The sequence below is a fragment of the Ochotona princeps genome, chromosome 28, assembly GCF_030435755.1.
Source record: "Ochotona princeps isolate mOchPri1 chromosome 28, mOchPri1.hap1, whole genome shotgun sequence".
Classification (NCBI taxonomy): Eukaryota; Metazoa; Chordata; class Mammalia; order Lagomorpha; family Ochotonidae; genus Ochotona; species Ochotona princeps.
Genome location: NC_080859.1, coordinates 23,770,224 through 23,791,433, shown reverse-complemented (window position 1 = coordinate 23,791,433; position 21,210 = coordinate 23,770,224).

Sequence of the window (21,210 nt, the reverse complement as noted above, 5' to 3'; positions counted from 1 at the left end):
GAAGGTGAATGATGGAATAAAAAATACAGATGAAACCCACCCAAAAAAACAGGAATAAAAGAATATCCATCAGATTAATTAGATTTTCAATCAAAAACAGTAAATAGAGAACAGGAAAGGCATTGTGATGAGATTTTAATCTAGCAAGATGTATATGTGTACCCAATATTTGAGCACACAAACACATAAATGAAATATGAACAGATCTGAAGGGAATGATATACTCTACTAGAATAAAGACTTTACCACCCAAGTTTTGGAAATGGATAGATCATATAAACAGAAATTCAGCAAAGAAACAACCAAGTTCAAGTGCCTGCTACACCAATCTAACTCAGTAAACATTTATCATAGACACTCCACAAAAAATCAATGCATAGCAGATCAGGAATCTAAATCTAAAACCAGAAATCATCAAATGACCAGAGGAAAACAAAGCGTCAACTCTGCAAGGCATTGGCATCGGCAAAGACTTCTCAGATAAGACCACAGAAGCACAGGCAGTCAAGGCAAACACAGATACATGGGAAACATCAGATTTGCACAGCGAAAGAAAAACTCAATAAAGACACAACCAACAGAAACAGAGAAAACATTCAAGCTATGCAGCTGATAAAGGGTTAATATCCAGGATCTACAGAGAGTTCAAGAAACTCAACAATAAAAAAACATATAATATGGTTACTGCACAGTCTAAAGACATTACGTATTTCTCAAAGGATGAAATAGAACAAGCCAACAGACACATGAGAAAACACTCAATCTCACTAGCCATCATAGAAATTCACCTCATCCCAATTAGAATGGCTGTCATCCCAAACAAACCAAACCAAGAAGACAGCACAATGTGAGTGAGGATGTGGCAAAACAGCACTCTGATACATTATTATCACCATTATGGTAGATAGTACGAGATATTCAGAAATCTGAAAATTGAGATATTATCTGGCCCAGACATCACCTCCAGAGAATTTACCCCAAAGAAGTGATATCAGCTGTTTTACATAAACAGTTAAAGTGTACCCTGAAATGTTCATTGTAGCAAAATTAGCAATAGGTAAGATATGGAATCAACTCAGATGTCCATTGCTGATAATTAGATAAAGAAGCTGTGGTTCATATGCACAATGGGATACTACTCAGCCACAAAGAAAGAAATCTTATCTTTAGAGAAACTTCTATTGTGAGAAAGAGGCCTGTTCTAAAAATAAAACATCACATGTTTTCTATGATATTTGAAACTAATGGACAGGGTATAAAAGAATAATGCATGTGAGTGAAACTGGCATTTTGAAATTTACTGCTTTTGGAAATCCTTGTTTACTACATGATTAAGCTTGTGACTATGAAGTAAATTGAAAGTATGTCATTACAAAAATTAAAACAAAAATGAGGAACATGAGGGATGGTGAGAAGTTAGGATGGAAATATCATTACAAAAGAACAAATCAAATCCAAAATTGATGCAAAGAAAGAAATAATAAATATCAGAACACAAATAAATTAAATAGAAACTAAAGAAAACTATATCGTAGCTGTTTGGGAAGGGAACTGATGAATGGAAGATCTGTCTATCTGTTCTGTCTCTCCCTCTGAAATTCTTTCAAATAAAATAAATAAATCTTTGTTTTTTTTAAAGATTTGTTATTCTTGGGGGGATATACAGAGAGGAGGAGAGACAGAGAGGAAGATCTTCCGTCCGATGATTCACTCCCCAAGTGAGCCGCAACGGCTGGTGCTGCGCCGATCTGAAGCCGGGAACCTGGAACCTCTTCCGGGTCTCCCATGTGGGTGCAGGGTCCCAATGCATTGGGCCGTCCTCGACTGCTTTCCCAGGCCACAAGCAGGGAGCTGGATGGGAAGTGGAGCTGCTGGGATTAGAACTGGCGCCCATATGGGATCCCGGGGCTTTCAAGGCGAGGACTTTAACTGCTAGGCCACGCCTCCGGGCCCAAATAAATCTTTTAAAAAGGTACATCTCTTCCGCTGCGGTTTTTTAAATCCATGCAGCTGTTTTATAGTTTTATTTTTTCATGAATTCCTTAAAGACCCTTCATGGATTTCAAAACTTTGTGCCAAAATAAACAACTTTTAATTCCATTTTCAACAAATTTTTATAATCTTCGTATCTAGCAAGCCTCTTTACACTAAGGCAGTTAGAAAACAAAGCATATTCCTGGATAAGTCTCATCAATATAGCACATTTCTCTTGGTGTGAATTTTATCAGTCTACACTCCCACCAATTGCAATGGGTTCTTTTCATCTGTGATAACACGTGGCTGTAAACAGTATACCATTCATCTGTATAAATGCTGTTCTTTTTGTAAAATTATCTGCTGGTGGCTCCCTGAGTCATGTCTGCATCTTGCCTTCTCTATGAATCAGTGTTTATGACCTGTGACTACTTTTTCTGTCCACTTTTTAAACACTATACTCATCAAAGCTGTTTTAATTATCCTTTATCTCCACTGTAACACACTAACATCTCTGTCTTCATATTTTGACTATTGTTTTTCTGCCAATTTTTGAACTTTATGTAGCTCTAATTTGTGACATTTTTCTAATGACTTCCGGGTTTTCTGTGAAAGGTAGATAGTTCCCTTCCTATGATGTCATATTCAATATCATGTTCTATTCTCTTTTGTGTTTTGACCTATGTCTACTTTTCATTCAGTTCTAATCTGCCTCTCCCCCTATGCAGAAGACAGATTGTTCTAATTATTGTAGCTTTATAATAAGACATAAGAGTGAGGAGACCTGGTTTCCTTTCCTTTAATCTTCTTTATCAGACTGTTTCCTATCCTTGTTTGCTTATTTTTTTCATCTGAACTCAAGAACCAGCTTGCATGGTTCCAAAAGTTTAAAAAAATCCTTTTGATATTTTATTGGAATCATGTAAAATTTATAGATTTCTGGACACGAACATATTTCTGATTTTGATCCTTTGCATTGAAAATCATTACAGTTCGCTTTTTCTGTCACTTTCCTTTTGCCAGTCTTCAAATCGTTGACTAGCACTGAAAATGTCTCCCCCATACATCTTGCACATTTTCTTTCCACAGTTGTTCATCACTGGACAGGTTAGAATCTCTTTGAACTTGTGAAACAAGAGTGTTGATAAAGGAAAATATTTCTACATTTTGTTGTTAGGAATCATGCCGGCTTTGTGGTATATCCTATGTGTGTTACTGACCTACTTAAAAAATTTTTAGAAGTCAGAAACAATGTCCCAATACCTCACTCAATGCCTGCAAGCTTATGTGGACGTTATATTATTTTTATGCTACCTTCTAATGTAGTAAGTTTTACTAAGACACTTTTGTCACATGGAATAAGTATTGCTTTTGCTGAATGACTTCATGTTTCATTCATTTCTATTACATTGCTGAATACTATTTGTATTATTTTATTCAGTATTTTCATCAATATTTTCAGTATTCTTAGTTGACATTGATTGTCTGAGCTTTTGTTCAGTCTCTGCTGCACTTCAAAATCAATCCTATACTTCCCTTATAGGATGTTTGAGCATGGGCAAGAATGGTTGAAATTGTATTAGTTTTCTGTTCCTTCAAGTTTTGATAGAATTCCTTGGGACTCTGTCAAGCCTAAGGCTTCTTAAAAGAAAATATGTCTTGAATAGTTTTCTTCACTTATGTTTCAAGTCATCATTGAAAGGATGACATTCTTACTTCATCTGAGTCACTTAGAGCATTTTTCCTTTTTTAATACTTATTTGTTTTGAAAGTCAGTTATGGGTGGAACTGCACAAGAACAAGAGAGAGGCACATTCCATATTTACCTATGCACTCTTCAAGTTCTCACAGCAGTCAAGACTGGACGAGGCTAAAGCTGAGACCCAGGGGCTTCATTCAGTGCAGGGTCCCGAAAAATTGAGCTGCTTTTCCAGCTTGCCTTAGCAAGGAGCTGGTTTGGAAATGAAGCAGCAGAGATACTAACCAGCTCCCAAATGGGATGTTAGTGGCAGGAGGTGTTTTTACCAGCTAAGCCATCACTCAGGGCCCCTGTCTCGTATTCTCCTATGAAACTATGCACTTGATCTAACTATAGATTTATTTCTTCTATAAATATGGACATGGAAAGTCCAGTAAGTTATTTAATTTTTCTATATATGTTGCTAATTAATTAGCATAATTTCTTTTTTATCTCATTTAGACTAAAGTGTGCTTATTTTTTTCTACCACAGTACCAACTGTTGGATTTGTTATCTCAATAATTTTCATGTCTTAGTGTTTTAATTTCTGTTTTATTTTTTATTTTTCTACTGTCTGCTTTCATTGGCCTATTTTAGCTTTATACTTCGAATCTTGTAAACCTGGATACTTCACTCAGCCAAATTCATCTTTTTTTGCATGGATGTCTGAAAAAAAAAGTCTATGGAAGATTCACATGATAAAGGAAATTATGCATAGATTTAGATTATTTCACCAAAATAACTCAGAGGAACTTGCTATAACACTGCTGAACTGGCTCTCATAAGACCTGTATTTGGAAAGAGCATGAGTCATAGCAACATGAATATTGCTAAAATTCAGGAAGACCAAACATGAAATGCAGGTGATTTTGGCTGGAAGGATGATTAAATCATTGATGTCTTACAAAAAGTTTAGGAGGTCAGTGCTCTCTAAGAAATCTGCAGCCTAAAAGTGGTAACCAGTTTCAGAAGGGACAAGATGATGTTGGAGATGAAGCCCAGAATGGTAGGAAACTCTCCTCCATTTGCAAGGGCAAAGTTCATCTTGCTCAAGTCCTAACTAAGCAGGATCCATGGATCAAGGGGTTAAACAATAGCCAATGCAATAGATATCTCAACTGGTTCATCCCACAGGCTTCTGAATGAAAAAGTAAAGGAACAGATGTTGCACACTGATCAGTTACAGACAAGTACAGAACTTCCAATGGAAACTTCAAACAGAGGGGACCAAAACCCTAGAGTCTTGATTTGAAGAAGTGTAGGAGAAAAGAAAACCAACTATACCATTGCAATCCCAAGAACCAGGCACAGCAAAGCTGCGGCTCCTGGGAGGCGAAAGCTCAGCCAGTGCCACAGCGCCCTCTGAGAAGCCGAGAGGAGCAGGTGTCCAGCCATCTGCATGCTGACTCTCCAGACAGTGCAGGAAGGAGGACACTGCTCACGGGAGTGCTGTGACAAAGTCCATCGCTGGGAAAATCCTGCATCCCAGCAACATGCCTGCTCTCTGCTCCTAACCAATAGGGCAACCTAAGCGTTTCAATAAGAAATCCACTTTACGCTACTGATTTGGCTCCTCCAGGCACTTTTTGTTTCTGAATCTTAAAAATATAAAAGGGCAATCATTCTCCTTTGGCTAACTATATTTTAAAAATACAAATAAAAGACTGCCTTGGCATAAATTCCCTCAGCCCTCACTCTTTAGGAATGGACTAAATGGATATCATCACCATTTACCAAAGTAACTTGAACTTGACGATGCTCATGTTGATGAAGCTAGTATTTTCCGTTTTAACATTTCTTTTTTCCACAAACTTTTTAAGTCCTCTCATGTGAGAAAGACTATATCTGCTTGGGTTTCTGATGTTTTGTTTTCATTATTTTCTGTCATGGACATTTTCAGCTTTGAAGCCTCCATTAACTTAAGAAGGTTGTTTTAAAATGGCTTTTCTTTTTCTTTCATCCTGTTTTGGTTTAATGGCTTGAATTTCAGCCCAATGATTAGACTATCGTCATTAAAACTACTTCAGGTCTAGGTTATGGTCTAATATTTAGCTGATTTTTATGAATCTTTCATTAACAGGTGTTTTCCTCAGTTTTCATGGCACAGAAAAACCAGCATGATTTATTTCAGTCGTTATATATAAATCTTTCCTGGCTTTTGCTCAGCAGTTTATCATAAACAAGCTAGTTTTGCTGTTGTCCTAGTTGGTTTGCCATTGCGACAATACTTGCTACTGTGTACTTCATGAAGGAAGTAGAGTTAGCTCATAGTTACGGAAGCTGAAAGTTCAAGATTGGATCCTCTCAGCCTCTGGAGAGGATGCCCCTGCCAACATCAGAGCCTGCAAAGAAGCTTAAAGATAAATGGCCGTGGGCAGAAAGGACCAGTGTTGTCTCACTGTGTACAATTCACTCTCATAGGACTCTGACACACATGAGTGCCTCCGACGTACCAGTATGCCACGACCTGATCACCTTCTGCGAGGCACCGCTGCTATGGCCCTCTCAACACTGCTACACAAAGGGACCACCTCCCTGCACAGCACTTGCAGTGGGGAAAAAAACCAAATCCCAACGATAGCATCCCTAGGTTGTATGAATAATTCTAGTTTTCTTTTTCTTATTTTCAAGCACACAACTTAATTTCATTAAGTATCTCCACATTGTTGGTTGGAAGTGTCATTACCATCCATCTCAAGAAGTTTTTCATGAGTCGAGGTACAAACCTGAATGCATCCCTTAGACGACAGCTTTCCATTCGCGGCTGTGAGTTTGACTATTATTCCCTATCTCATTTAAGTCAAACAGCTTCTCTTTTGTGTCTATTTGGCTTCACTGATCATAATATTAACTTCAATTTAGAAAATTATTTAAAAAGTTTAAGTGACAAAAAATTGCGCAGTGTTATGTGATGTTTTATTGTATTTATACATCATGTAATATCTAATCAGGGCAAATATATTTATCATGTCAAGCATTTCACATGTCTTTGTAGCAAAATGTATTCAAAATTCTGCTGTCTGGGTCCCTTAAAACATAGAAATATTACGTTAACACTAACCAGTCACACAACTGTAAATTGAAATCTCACGACTTCTCACTCCTACCCAGATTTAACATGTTAGCTACTAATCACTACCCATCAATCTTTCCCCATTTTTCAATAGCCACTTCCCTTCCTGCCCTCTGATAACTGTGATTCCATTTTTAACATCTGTATGAACGTCTATTTTTTAGACTCCTTATATCAGTGAGTTCATCTGATATTTGTCTTTCTGTGCATGGCTTATTTCATTTGCAATAATGACTTCTAGTTCCATTCAGGTTGTTGCAAATAACAAGATTACACGTTTTTGGTGGCTGAGTACTATTTTGTCATGTATATATACTATTTTCTATGTGTAGTTGTCAACTGATGGATATACATGATTTTCATTTCCTGGCTACTGTGAGATTTCATTGTGCTAGTCATTGCAGTTTTAATTTGTGCTTCCATGATGATTAGCAATGTTGAGCATTTTTACATTTTGTTGGCTGAGAAATATCTCTAATTCTTTTTTACATCTATTGAAATGGCTGTATCACCCTTGCACCTTGGTATTTTGATGTACTGCACAACATTTATTGATTGTGTATGTTAATCATCCTAGTATTCCTGGGACAAATTCCAGTTTATCATAATAAATGATCTTTTTAATGTGTTGCTGGAATTAATTTGTTATTATATTAAGGATATTGTCCTGTATCTTCTTACATTGCAAAGTCCTTGTCTGGTTTCATATCAGGATAATACCAAACTCACAGAGAGACTTATTTACTTACTTAAAGATCAGAATTACAGAAAGGAAGAGACAGATAAAGACCTTCCACCTGCTGGATCCCTCGCCAGAAGGCTGGAATGGCCAGGTCTGGGTGAGCCAAGTGATGAGCCAGGAGTTTCATCCAGGTTTTCTATTCAGGCTACCTACCGTTGTTTTTCCCCAGGCCATTTCTAAGGATTATTGTTTACATATAGGAAGACAACTGAGATGGCAGTACTAATTTGATTCTCAAGATATCTTTCTCAATTCTGTTAATTTATGATAAAGTTGATTTTTTTAGATTCCTTCCCCTTATCCAATAACATGAATTTGCACTTCTGAAATGGTGTTACGTTACAGAAATGGAGGACTTCACTTCGTTCATAATTTCAATGCTAATTATGTCTCACTAAAAAAATAACAATCTATTGAGCTTAATGAGCAAGGAAAAAACAACAATTTGGAGATGTATGGTCAGGATATGATAGACCAGGTGTTAGAAAACTGGAGAGCCCTTGCACTCCTTTGATTCTGCACTGTCTGTGCGTGGCTTCTGTCCCTTGAAATACTCAGTGCATTTATTTATAAACCATTTTTGGCCATTCCCAAAGCTGCACTACGCTTTAGTAGCAATTCCAGAACAGTTGATCAACACAGTTTATTTCTTTGACTAAGTTCCTGTGCAACATGATGTGGACAAAGCCATAGGGTTTCAGTGTCTGCGAGCCACCCACTCTCACCATCAAGCCACTCTACTCCCTAGAACACCCACACTCCTGGTAGTATACATCACTCCCCTTCACGTTCCATTGACTGGAACTTATCAAGTGCACCACAGGTGGAGCTCTAAGAGAAATGGCAGAGGCTATTAAAACTTGATGCCTGTGGCTTTCTCCTTGAAGGAGGAAACCAGGCGAATGGGTAACAATCAGCTAAATCTTTGCAGATTCCATCTGAAGCAGCAAACATCCATGAGAGGCAACAGCAGGGGAAGAGCAAAGGCTTTGAATAGAAGTTGCCTTCGAGGTCAAGCAAGTGGATATAGGATGTGGGGTGCAAACAGATCAAGGGGTACTGTAAACAAAGGATTAGAGACCAAAATACTAGAAGCTCGCAGCAGCAGCTAAGAGTCTGGTTTCATAAAAATGTTAGTTTACATTTACAAGAGAAGACGATATGGCTGTCAGCACAGGAAAGGACCACGTTAGGATCAAGTTGCAGGTGCTGAATGCCAAGGTTTGGGCTGAGACATTGCAGGTGTAGCGGTTATAGGTTTTGGGACTTTTCAGCTCCAAAGGTTTTCCTCATCATTGTAACCAAATAATGAGAAAATAATAAATGCCTTCCTACTTTTCTTACTTATCATTTCACAATACGCTTATAATATACAATAAGAAAAATCGATTAGTGGAGATTGGTAATACTGATGAGTTCTTGATCTTCTGAAGAGCAGCTTAGTAAACAATCCAGGAATGTTGGCATTCTGTAGTGAATATAGTTGAGAGTAGGTACTGTTCATCTTTGTGAATTCTTAAATTTCACAGCCTTTCCCACACAACTGCTTTATTCCCTGAATTTCCTGCTGCATTTCTCTAACCCAGTGTCTGATTCCTTGGACTTCTGCTAGCTAGTCTTCTGTTATGTTCTGTAAGTTGAAGAACCACTGCCTAAAAGCACAACTCCAGGGCTGGCATTTATGGTGGAGCACTAACGTCCCACGTGGCAGCCAGTTTGAGTCCCAGTTGCTCCACTTTGTAGCAAACATCCTGTTAATGTGCCTGAGAAAATAGTAGATGACTCATGTGCTTGGGCCTTGGATCCACCAGGAGACCCAAAGGAAGCTTCTGACTCCTAGTTTTGGCCATTCACAGCTCTGTCTGGGGACTGAACCAATGGTGTAAGATCTCTCTCTCTGTCCCTCCGCATAAGTCTGAGCTTCAAATAGATAAAAACTAAGTCTTAAAAAATGAAACATAATTCTTAGAGTTGTGTCCATAAATTACATTGAATTTATTCTCTTTGTATTAATGTTATATTGACTTGAAGTGTCAGTAATCAGATAACTATCCAACAGCAAAATATAAGATGGCTTTTAAAGTTTAGAGGCATTGGAAGACAGGTTAAAAGCAAAAAGGCAACAGGCTTACCACCAAGTTCTAAATGCTGATAAATGAATGAAAAATCAAACATGTTAAAAGAAACCACAGACTAAAAATGTGCAACATGTATATACCTTATGTCTAAGTGAGTTTTTTAGGTAAAAAGAATTAAACTTTTTATTAAGAGAATAGTAATGTTTCTCAACAGTAGAGGAAAGACAACTTACAAAGAAAAACTCAGAAAAATGTAGAAAGATTATCCATTTCATTGGAAATAAAATGCAAATGGAAAATAAACTGATATGCCATCTTGCTGTAAAAAATTATAAACACAAAAATATTTAATTTCTAGTTCCAGAAAAGATATAGTAAATGTTGTGTGTTTTTCTTTAGCTGCCATGGTTGTGATTGGTGAAGTACTTTCGGAAAGCAATTTGGCAAGATGTATTGGAAAGCATAAAAAGCTCGTTACTGTTTGATTCAATAATTTCACTTCTGGGAATCTGTCCTCAGGAAGCAATCCAAAACATGAGGTAAAATTATTTACCGAGATGTTCATCACAGCATCACTTGTAATTACAAAAATAAAAATTAAAACTATGCAAATGTCCTAAAGGGCATAGTTAAGTATGCATCATTTGAGGTATTTTATGCGATGATTAAAATTATGGTTTTAAAAAAAGCTAAACAGAGAAGGTTCATGCTGTAATTACAAGTGTCATGTACATTAAGAAGGAACTAACAAAATTTATCACTCAGATGATAACATTATGGTATAAAATCTCCACTATCTCCTAAGGAAAAAAATGGTGGTCATAGCTGTTGTCCCCCTTAACTGCTCACATAACCAGTGCAACAGAATGTAAGGATCTCTAACCGCTATAACAAACTACCCAAAACCACACAATTGTGGGGTGAACAAAGCATATGCCTATTCCTAGATTATCCTAAGTATTATCCTGTACGTATCACAGATGTACCAATTAGACTCTGAAATATACAAAGACTGCAGCCATCCTTGGCCTTTCCTAAATAGGTCCATAGTGTAGGGAACATAGTGACATTCCTCTGCTATACAATATTCTTTAAAAAGATCTAGAAAAACTTTGCTTAATGAGCCTGGCCATGAATGCTCCATATGCATGAACTCATTGAATGCTCACAACTGCCCAAGGTATATGCTTTTCTTTGATCATTCTGATGTTCCAGTGGGGAAAACCGGGATACAGTGAAGCCGGGTAACTTGTATACAAGGTCACTCAGCTTGGAAGAGGTAGGGTCCAGGTTAGAACTGGCAGTCTGGCTGCGTTGCTTGTATCACTGTGGTATCTGAAACAACTCCGATAATCTATCCTTACTAAACTCATTCTGGCGCTTATTTAGGAAGCACATTTATTCACCCTGCTGCTTCTCTGAGTTCTCACCATGGACCAGTAAAGAAAACTAGGAATCCCAGTTGCATCTTCTCATTGTTACATGGATCGGTCATGGGTTGAATTTTGTTCCCCAAGCCCCCCAAAAACATATTTTGAACTCCTAATTCCATATACCTCAGAATACAACCTGACCTAGTAGCTAATCTTTGCAGATGTGATTAAGATGAAGTCAGAGCATGGACCCTAATGTAATGTGATTGTTGTCCTGATGAGAGAGAAAAATATTTGGAGGCAGAAACACACTGAGGAAGGATGTTTGTATACAAGAAAGCAGAGATTAGGCAATGATTCCACAAGCCAAGGAACATCAAGACTGCCTCCAACTCTCGGAAAACTAGATCAGAGGTCGTGGACAGATTCTCTCTGACCTCACAGGGAGAAGAAATCACGTATGCCGACATCTGGATCTCAGCATTCCAAATGGAGGATTAGGGGGCACCAGCCCAGGATGTTTTCCCCTCATGTCATCAACCTATCTCTAGAATATTCATTACTTTGTTCAGCCCAACAACTGCGGCTAAAATGGCTACAGGGATCTGATGAGGAGCAGAGAGCTCTGGGAAGGGGTGACTTAGTGGCCGTTCCAATCATATTTCATGAAGTGAAGTCAAAGTGTAGAAAGAAGGCTCTGTCTACCTTTTCTCTCTACATCATACCTCTAATGAGAACCAACCAACTCTGTCAGACAATATATGTTAGACCCAAGATTTTGTTTGACGTGGATTTCCTACTGTATTTTCAAGCGTCAAGTACACCGATTCAAAAGTGAAACTTGATTTCCTCACTTGACACAATTTTTTCAGTTCCCACTAAGTTCCAGGCTATGGGATAAAACCGCAAGACCAACTTCATTCACTAGATATCTGATATTTTAAGAAACTCGGTCAATAGATAAAATGTTCACCGTGTACTTGTATAATATATGATAATATATATAGTACATATATACATATATACTACATAGATAATAGATACTATATAGAGCATATGCATATATATGCATATATATAGAATATATTATGCATATACTCTATAGGGTATATATACTACATAGTACATATATACTATACTATATAGTATATACTAAATATACACTATATATGTGTGTGTATACAGCATATATGGTATATATACTATATAGTATGTAGTATATACATATGCTTAGCCTTTCTACAAAAAGAAATGCTACCCCAATAGTCTAAATACATAAAATATTATGTTTAAAATATTAAAAATAAATATCAATTTCCAGTTTTGAATTTTTAACTCCTTTAGCACATCACATTTTTAAGTTCAGAATAATTGAGTGAAGGGTCTCCATGAAAATAGAAATATAAAGATGCTATTAAATAAAAACAAAACAAAAAATATAGATGAGCTTGTTTTCACTCACTTCAAAAAAGTAGGTGGCAAGATATTTGAGTTTATAGGTTCTTTTGGAGGCCGAAGTTTAATAATTTAGGTATATGTCTGACCTTGAAGAACACGTCAAGGATGTTAAGTACATACAGTCTGAACAGAATTGTCACTGCCATGGTTCGAGTCTACTGAAGATTCACTCCATCATCCAACGTTGACTTATTGTATATTACAGCTATGCAAGATACTGCACTGAGTAGAGGTTAACCCCAGAGGCAGAACAAGAAAATTAACCTGGGAAGAGCCAGTAAGAAGCAGTGATTAAATCAAATGAAAGCTAACCTACCCAGCAATATTCCTGCCTGGTTTTGATTTGTGTAATCTGCACCTTGTCTAGGATTCAATGCAACTTTCTCTTCACTCACTATGCCAATGCATAGCTTCTCTCTTTTTTTTTTTCCCATGGGAAAAAAAAGTTCATGGGAAAGATGACTTTTTGAAGGTACAACTGTCATTATAATGCAATCCTTTCAGATTTAGCTTGCCTGGTGCTCCACAAGACACACCTTCCTGTCTCCACTCTCCTTACAATAATACATTAAGCACTGTAGAGAAACAGCAAAGGAAATGAAACTCGATAAAGAAATTCATGAGCCTGATTTTAAGTTCCACTGCTTACACATCCACACAAGAGTGGCCTCACACAGAGCTAGACACATCCACACAATGATAACACTGTCCTCAGATAACTGAGGAGCACTTTGGCCAATGCCCCCATGGTTCGTAACATTTTCTCTGGAACATCGCCAAAGGTAGTCAGCTACCCTGGGCAAGTTACTTATCATCTTCATGGGCATGCTTCCACCATCATAAACACATGCTCATCCTAGAATCTCCCGAACTGGGGTTTGGGGAGTATTAAATGAGAACATTTACATATAGCACTTGACTTTGTACTTGGCAACTTACATGTATGTGTTCAGTAAGTTCTATTGATTGTATAATTGTCAGATTATTTAATTTTTAACATATTGAAGAAAAGTCACAGACACAAATCAAAGAATATAGTGATAATCCCTTCTTGATGGATATCTGATTTTTGGAATGTGGAAATGTTTTTGAAAATAAGTCTTAAATCACAAAGCTGATACCACTAGGTAACTAAGCAAGAGATTACAAGGTCAGAATGCTCATATATTAGGTTTCTGTAGTATATAAACTGGAACTTTAAAAAAAAAGTATTCTCAAGCATAGGCTTAATAATAGCAACTGAAAGATAGGCATTATCTTCCTAATTCACACTCAGAAAGAAAGCAACACAACCTTCTAGCAACAGGAGCTTCCAGGAAATGTACAGCTTCACCTTCAGTCAGTGTTGGGAACATGCCTAGTGTTGCCCAGGGGAGCCGATGATGGTATGTGCAGAGCAAAATACTGCAAGCAAGCACCTGTGCACACACGCTTTGTCACACTCTCTAATTTTATCTCCTCCATGTGTTGTTTTTCTCTCCCAGTCTTTGATGGAAAACAAAAGGGGATTTTCTTAGAAGGTTCGTGTGTCTGTTTCTCATGTTTGTGTCACTTCACTTTTAAAATAAGGAATCTAGATTGTTAGTGAAACACGTGGCATGGATAGAGTTTCTTCCTTCTACTCTTCAGCTCTCTAACAAGGGTGCGGGTTTCAGCATTTGTACTTGAATTCTGGATGCACCCACAGACTGCCAGTAACATGGGGGGGCTCTATTTAAGCATGATTTCCATCATCAAGGAGTTCTGTGTCTAATGGGACAGACATTTTCAAACTCACATGCAATGAAACATAGTAATTGGTGGCATGTGGTTAAAAGCAAAAGCTAAGAAACAAGTACGTACTCTGGGTGCCAGTCATAGACCATCCTGAAAATTGTTCTGTGAAGTCCTTAGGGAGAAGAGCAGGGTTTGATCCAATCCATTGTTCTGTGATACAGGGTGGGGGAAATTATCTAACCATTAAACAGCTTTTATTGAAAGGCAGAACGATCTTGAGATAACATGAAACTCATGTTCCCTAAACTGAAGGAAATTCAGAAAAAATAAAAGAATAACTACATTCAAGAATAAAGTGGAAAATTCGCAATGAGAGACTGTTAAGAAGAAAGAACACAACATTATCTTTATGTCATAAATAAAGGTCCCAAATGATAGACTAATAGTTAAAAGAGGAAATTTTACTCTGTATTCTGCATGCTGTGAATTATTTAACTATTTTAGCCAGGGGGAATATATTTGGACATTATATAGACTATTTTTATAAGGATTATAGAAAACTCTTTAACAAAAGGAGAAAATTTAAGGCTTTGGGGCTTCATGGAGATTCCAGAAAAAAACAACTGTTTTTGAATTTACTCCTGGAATGGCCAGAATTCTAAAACTAACAATGACTAGCACATACTACATGCATTTGTTCTGTAAGACTCTACTACATGACTTATCAATATTGCTCAGGAGCTTGAAAATAATTTTATTAAAGTATTTTATTTTTTCTAGAGATTAAAAATTCAAAACTTCAGGAGTTGACACGGAGCTCAAGTTCAAGTGTAGTATGTCTAATTTTAGGACCTAAGCACATCTGAGACTAATTGGAAAAGTCCATGGGAAAGGATCATCTGGTGTCTAGAACGCTGGAAAGCCCAAGGATGACTTTTTTTAAAATAACCTTATTTTCCATAAAATTTGTAAAAATTCTGCAAGAATAGAAGTCAAAAACTTTTGGCATCCAAGTAAACTGATCTTTCGATTTTATGTCTACCAACTTTTTGAAGAACCATGGTAACTTTAAACAGCTTCAAGTAGAAATGTGGGAAGGAAGGAATCCTCTAACTTTAGAGAATAAAATTAATTCAGGCAAGGAAGTGGGCCAGCAAGTTGTATGTGGGGAAAACTGAGCATTTTATAGACAAACTCTTGTTTTTTTGTTTATAATTTTCTTTAATTTTTAATAATATAATTTCATAAACTGTTGTTATTCTTTTAAAAAGAGTCTAAATATTTTTGAAGCTCTAGATAGCTTATTATCACTCTAACCTAGTCTCTCGGACTCTTATAGTTTATCTTTTTAACATGTTTTGCACAGTGATGCTAAACAATTATTATTAACAGTTGCTTACTCTCCCAAACATATCAAATGAATTCTATAATATATAGAATCCATTTCCAAACTTCTCTAAAGGATCCAATTGCTATACTATCTAAGCCGAATGAATCGTGCAAATTCTGGACACCTTTATATTAAAACTAAAAAATTTCAGGTATTTTTGGTGCACAATAATAGTTATTCTTATTTTCTTTTGAAGGGTAGACACACACAGGAACTGTATCTTATACACAAACGCCCAAGCATAGTAGAAACTTGAATTTTCATATGGTGAGTGCAAATTACATATACAAACACATTGATTGATTTTATTGTCCAAGACAAAGATAAAATTGCAGGCATAGCATTCAAAAGTGTTTTAAACGTTCAAAGTCATAATATTCCTAAGATGTCTGTACAACCAGCTAGAAAAATTGATGACAATTTCCCTTGAACAGTTTTTCTGAATGCTGGCATTATATGACATTGTTCATAATATATACAAGTTTACAATGTAGAAATGTAATTCCTTCATAAACAATGAAGATACTTGGTAAAACAGATTCACAAATGACTCTAATACAAATCTATGCTTGTAATATGAAAACAAAATGTATTTACCTGCAGAGCAAAGGAGAGACAGAGGGAAAGGTCTTCCAACCACTGGCTCACTCCCCAAATGGCTGCAATGGTAAGCATTGGGCCAATCCAAAGCTGGGACCAAGAGTTTCTTTCCAGTCTGCCAGATGGTTGTAGGAGCCCAAGGACTTGAGCCAGCCTCCACTGATTTCCAGGCCAATAAACAAGGAGCTGGATAACAAATGGAGTAGCCACAACTAGAGTCAACGCTCAACTGGAATGCTGGCACCACATGTGGAGGCTTAGCTTGCTACACCACTGTGCTGGCCCTAGCACTGTGTGTGTGTGTGTGTGTGTGTGTGTGTGTGTGTGTGTGTGTGTGTGTGTGAGAGAGAGAGAGAGAGAGAGAGAGAGAGAGAGAGAGAGAGAGAGAGAGAGAGAGAGAGAGAGAGAGAGGGGCAGGCTTATATAATTGGTATGGACTGACAAAGGTTAAGTATCAATTGATTGGGCATCATGAATACAAGCTGTTTCTCCTGAGGATAAGACCATATGTTGACTTGTCTACAGAGTGAGCAGTTCACAGCACAAGGACTGACTTCATGATTCAGTGTTGAGGGAACTACAACAATTATTAATAGGAGCAAACCAGGATTGGAGGCATGAGATACCGAAGAAGTTTAAGATTTTGTTTCTCCATCTGCAATATCGTGCTTAAAGACAGGGTACTTACAGTTGTTTTCAGATGGAAAATGCAGCAAAGCCTTTCCGTGTGGTGTAGATTCTGCGAGGTGTGGATTAGTGAGGTCGACAGAATCTTCACAGGCTGCACCCATTGCTATAGGGTCAAGTATTCTGCTTTTGATGCTGTGCATGAAATATGGGAATTTCTATAATCCAGACAGCTCAGTCTCTGAATCTGTATCCTGCCAGCATTTGATCTGTTTCCTTTTGTCTAGCAAAGCAAGGAATCTGTAAGCATCATCAGGAGTGTGCTTTTCAAGAAACACATGCAGATTCTACCACAGAACACAGAAAACTACTTTACAGAAGCTGGCCCTATGCAGGAGTGAATTCAGAACCCATTCATGCCCACTTTCCAGGTTGATCATTCAGCATCCCAATGTTCTACTGCTGGGCAAAACAATTAATTCAGCATATGATGGAAGACTCAGGGTAATCTTCAATAAGAAATTTCTCCTTGATTTCTCAATCTAAAGACCAAGAGAAGTCCTTTACTTAAAAACCATGACTTATCTGGTTATTATCTTTAAAACCATGTCTTATCTTTTCCCTTGGAAGCTAGAATCTATTTTTTATAAAGAAAAAAATAAGAGGAGGCTCAGCAAAAAAGAGCATAAAATCTTCTCTTCCCGGTAATAAAGACCCCTTATGAGAAATCCTGATGTGGTCCTAGATTTTCCTGTAACCCTCATCCAAATGGCAAGTGCACCCACTCAGGATAGATTCTCAGTCTCCATCATTGGTTTCTCCATGTTTGCTTTTGGTGTTAGTACATGTAGCAGACTATTGGTAACTCTAAGAGTGAGGCTTTGATCACTACTAAAACAGAAATTATCTCCTGGGTTGCTGGATATATTTGCCCTGTGTGTGAATAACGAAGATTCTGAAATGTGAAATAATCAATGATCACTGATTCCACGTTCCTTCTGAGCCTTCCAGCTTGTTTTCCTGGTGAGTTAAATCACAAGCTAGAAAAAAACCCAGAACTGTAAGAGATCTGGGGGATCATTTTCAATACACAGATGAGGAAACTAAGGGTAGAATAGTGTGTGTTAATGACACAAATGAGGGCCAAGAAAGGAAGAAAATCACTGTGTTGTCTTCAGCCTTTATTTGTTAGTTTCCTTATGAGACAGACACATCTCCCCAGATCCAACAAACAAATCATTACAGAATTGCCCTACATTAGAGAGATCCAGACGCTTAATGATGTAAGGAGTTTCTGTGTCTTGAGAGAGATGGGCAGGGAGGAAGAAGGGAGAGAGAAAGAGAGAGGACTTTAGCCACTAGGCTACTGTGCTGGGCCCAGACTGGTGCACTCTTATTCATATGCTTCGTTCATAAAAGGATTTAATGAGTTTTTAATAGTCCCTAGACTCTGGGTAGAGGTATGTCACAGATACAGCAGTGTGTCAGAGAGACAGAGACAAAGAGAGATGGGGGGAGAGAGAGAAAGAACGAGAGAGAAGGAGGGAGATTAAAGGAGAACAAAAAGAAAAAAGGAGGGGCTGGCACCATGGCATAGTAGGTTAAGCTTTCACCTTTGGCAAGAGCATGCCATGTGGGTAACAGCTCTAGTCCTGGATGCTCCACTTCTGATCCAGCTCCATGCCTATGGCCTAGAAGAGCAGCAGAGAATGGCTCAAGTCCTTGGGCTCCTATTACCAACATGGGTTGGCTTTGGATTGGCTGAGCTCAGCCACTGCAGCCATTTGCAGAGTGAACATGCTGATGAAAAGTCTCTCTTTCTGTGTTTCTTCTTATCAATGTATTTGATTTCAAATAAAAAAATAAATCTTTAAGAAAAAGGAGTTTTGTATGAAGAGATTATTTTAAGTGCAATCCTTAATGGCAACAGGGGCAGAAAGTGGCAATTTGCTGCGGTTCTGTTCATCACCTGAGATTTTATTCTTCTGATCTCTTTCACCAAGAAAAACTAAAGCAACAAACAGCCTCCAAGCAAGTCAACATAAAAATGAGAATTACATCTTAGATAAGATGCAGAACTAATCTTTGTTTTAATCCTACTTGGTGACGTACCCAGTCTCTTCGGGTTGATCTGAGTCCAATGTAGACAGAGGTTAAACAAATTAGAGCATGCATTGGCGGTGGGAGAGGGGTTCTCAGAATTATTTGAACATTACAGCTATCTTGCCAGCTCAGGCTTGCAGCAAGTTAGTAAACTTAGATTAACCCTAGATTAATCCAAGACAAAAGCATCTTCCGCCAAGAGACTAAGATAGGGCCAAGGTGGGGGAAGTGGAAGAAAAACATGCAATAGGCTAGAGCAGGCTGTCCAAGCCAATTCTGCTCAGATCTGTAATGAGATCAGTTGCATCTGGAGCTGTCTGGGCACCAGCAGCAGACAGGGACAACAGGGCAGTGCTGAACAGCAATGATCTCATTGAAGAGATCTGCCAAGGCTCCCAACCTCCCCCTAGCACCTTCCTCTTCCCCCTCCTTTCCCCTCAATAACTCCTGTGATTACCAGTTGCAGGAAAAGCAGAGCTAGTCTTCCAATGAAGTGTATCAATAGATTGTTGCACCTACAGTCTACTTTCTGATCAGCTCTCTCAGTGCCTTCCTGTTGAAACCCACCTTCAACTGGAAGAGAATGTAAATTAGCCAGGCGCTCTCCAAGTGGTTGGCCTTCTGATCCTCCCAAAGACTCCCTCTCTCCACAGATCACATGCAGGCGAGTCTTTAACCAGTTTTCTTTGCTCTGTTCCTCCCCTCCCCGCCACCCACCCTGCCCCGTCCCCCACCGCCATTTCTGCTTCTTCTGCAGGCAGCACAAGAAAACAAAAGGCAGAATGCTTTCAGGAATCACTTCAATTAGTGATCACATCAGAGTGCCACTGTTGCAGAATGGGCATCAGAGCAAGAATACAGGTAAGTTTGGAGTGAGATGGGTACCAGAGAAACAGAATTTCCCTATTAGCAGCAAAAACAAATCCAGGGTGAAATGGCTAACACTGGCTGACTTTTTAAAAATGACATGGAAAACCTCTTGGACTTCAGATAACTCTTACAAAATATTTTGATGGATTAACTACAAAAAGTGAATCAAACATATGGATTAAATTTTCATTAAAATACAGATGGAGTATTTTTTATTATTATCATTCAATTAAGTAAAACGCTTGGTAATGTTGGTTTGCTTTTGGCCAACCTGAGGACATCTGAAAAATAGTTCTAAGACATTCAAGGGAACTAAGCATAGAACCCGGCTTACCCATCCCTAGAGTATGGAAAAATGAAATTTGGTCCATCGAAGTTTGATTCTGTGTCACATGCATTTGTGTTGGCAATTAGTTTCTGAAACACCAAAATTACCTGCGTGCCAAAGGAGTGCAGCTGAAACGCCCAATAGTTATTGAGTAATTCAGCCTGCCCAGTATTATCAAAGGCAGCAGTCCACTGACCTGAGAAAAAGGTGAGAGGGTCTCCGCTCCCCAACAAAGACAACCAGAACTGAACCCAAGCCCCTGTATTCTGCATTTGCAACTATTCTGTCTGGCCCAGAAAATTAACACAAGGCAGCAAATGAAAAGGAAATACTCATGAGAGAGAGAGAGAGAGAAAGAGAGAGAGAGAGAGGTGACCAGCAGCGCTGGAGAGCTGACGAGGGCCTTTTAGTATCTTTCATGAACAAATGAATTTTGAAAAGCAAAGAATAATAAAAGTATTGATGAAAGGTGAAGTCATAATATTTGGAAATTTTTTTTCCAGGCATCAAGATCTTCATTTTACTGCTTTGGAAAAAAAAATCCCAAAGGAATGCATGGAAATTTTTGGCACTTCTGTCAGTCTATCTGAATATCTTTCCATCAGCTCAGGAGGTTACTGAATTTTCTAATCCAACTATCAGCAATCAATCTGAACAGGACTGTACATGAAAGTTCAAGTTTAGTAATCTTTGATTCTTGTACATGGCCATTATGAAACTCCATTCTTTCCAGGGTAAAGCTTCAGCTTTCTGCCAGTATTTGAAGGAAGAGGATCAGCTAAAGGACATTTTCTGGAATCTTGAGTATCAAGCCAGGAGTATCAATCCACTAGAGATTTATATTTAAACCCCTTTGAGTAAGAAATACTAGTAAATCAAACAACCCCACATTCTGTGCTATTACGTAAGCTTTTAGGGTATATTGCAAGACGACTGACTGGTGGAAGGGTTGAGTGCTGTTTGCCTCTGAACAATATGATTTCAGCTTAAAATGTTTTTCAACTCTTGTGTTTTTCTTTCTGTAATTTACCGTAGAGATTTAGCGACTTTCATCACTGGCAAGGTTGGGTGGTACAGCAGGAACCACATTGCGAGCGCTCAGTAATTCAACAAAGGCAGGGTCCACAGGGGACCACTAC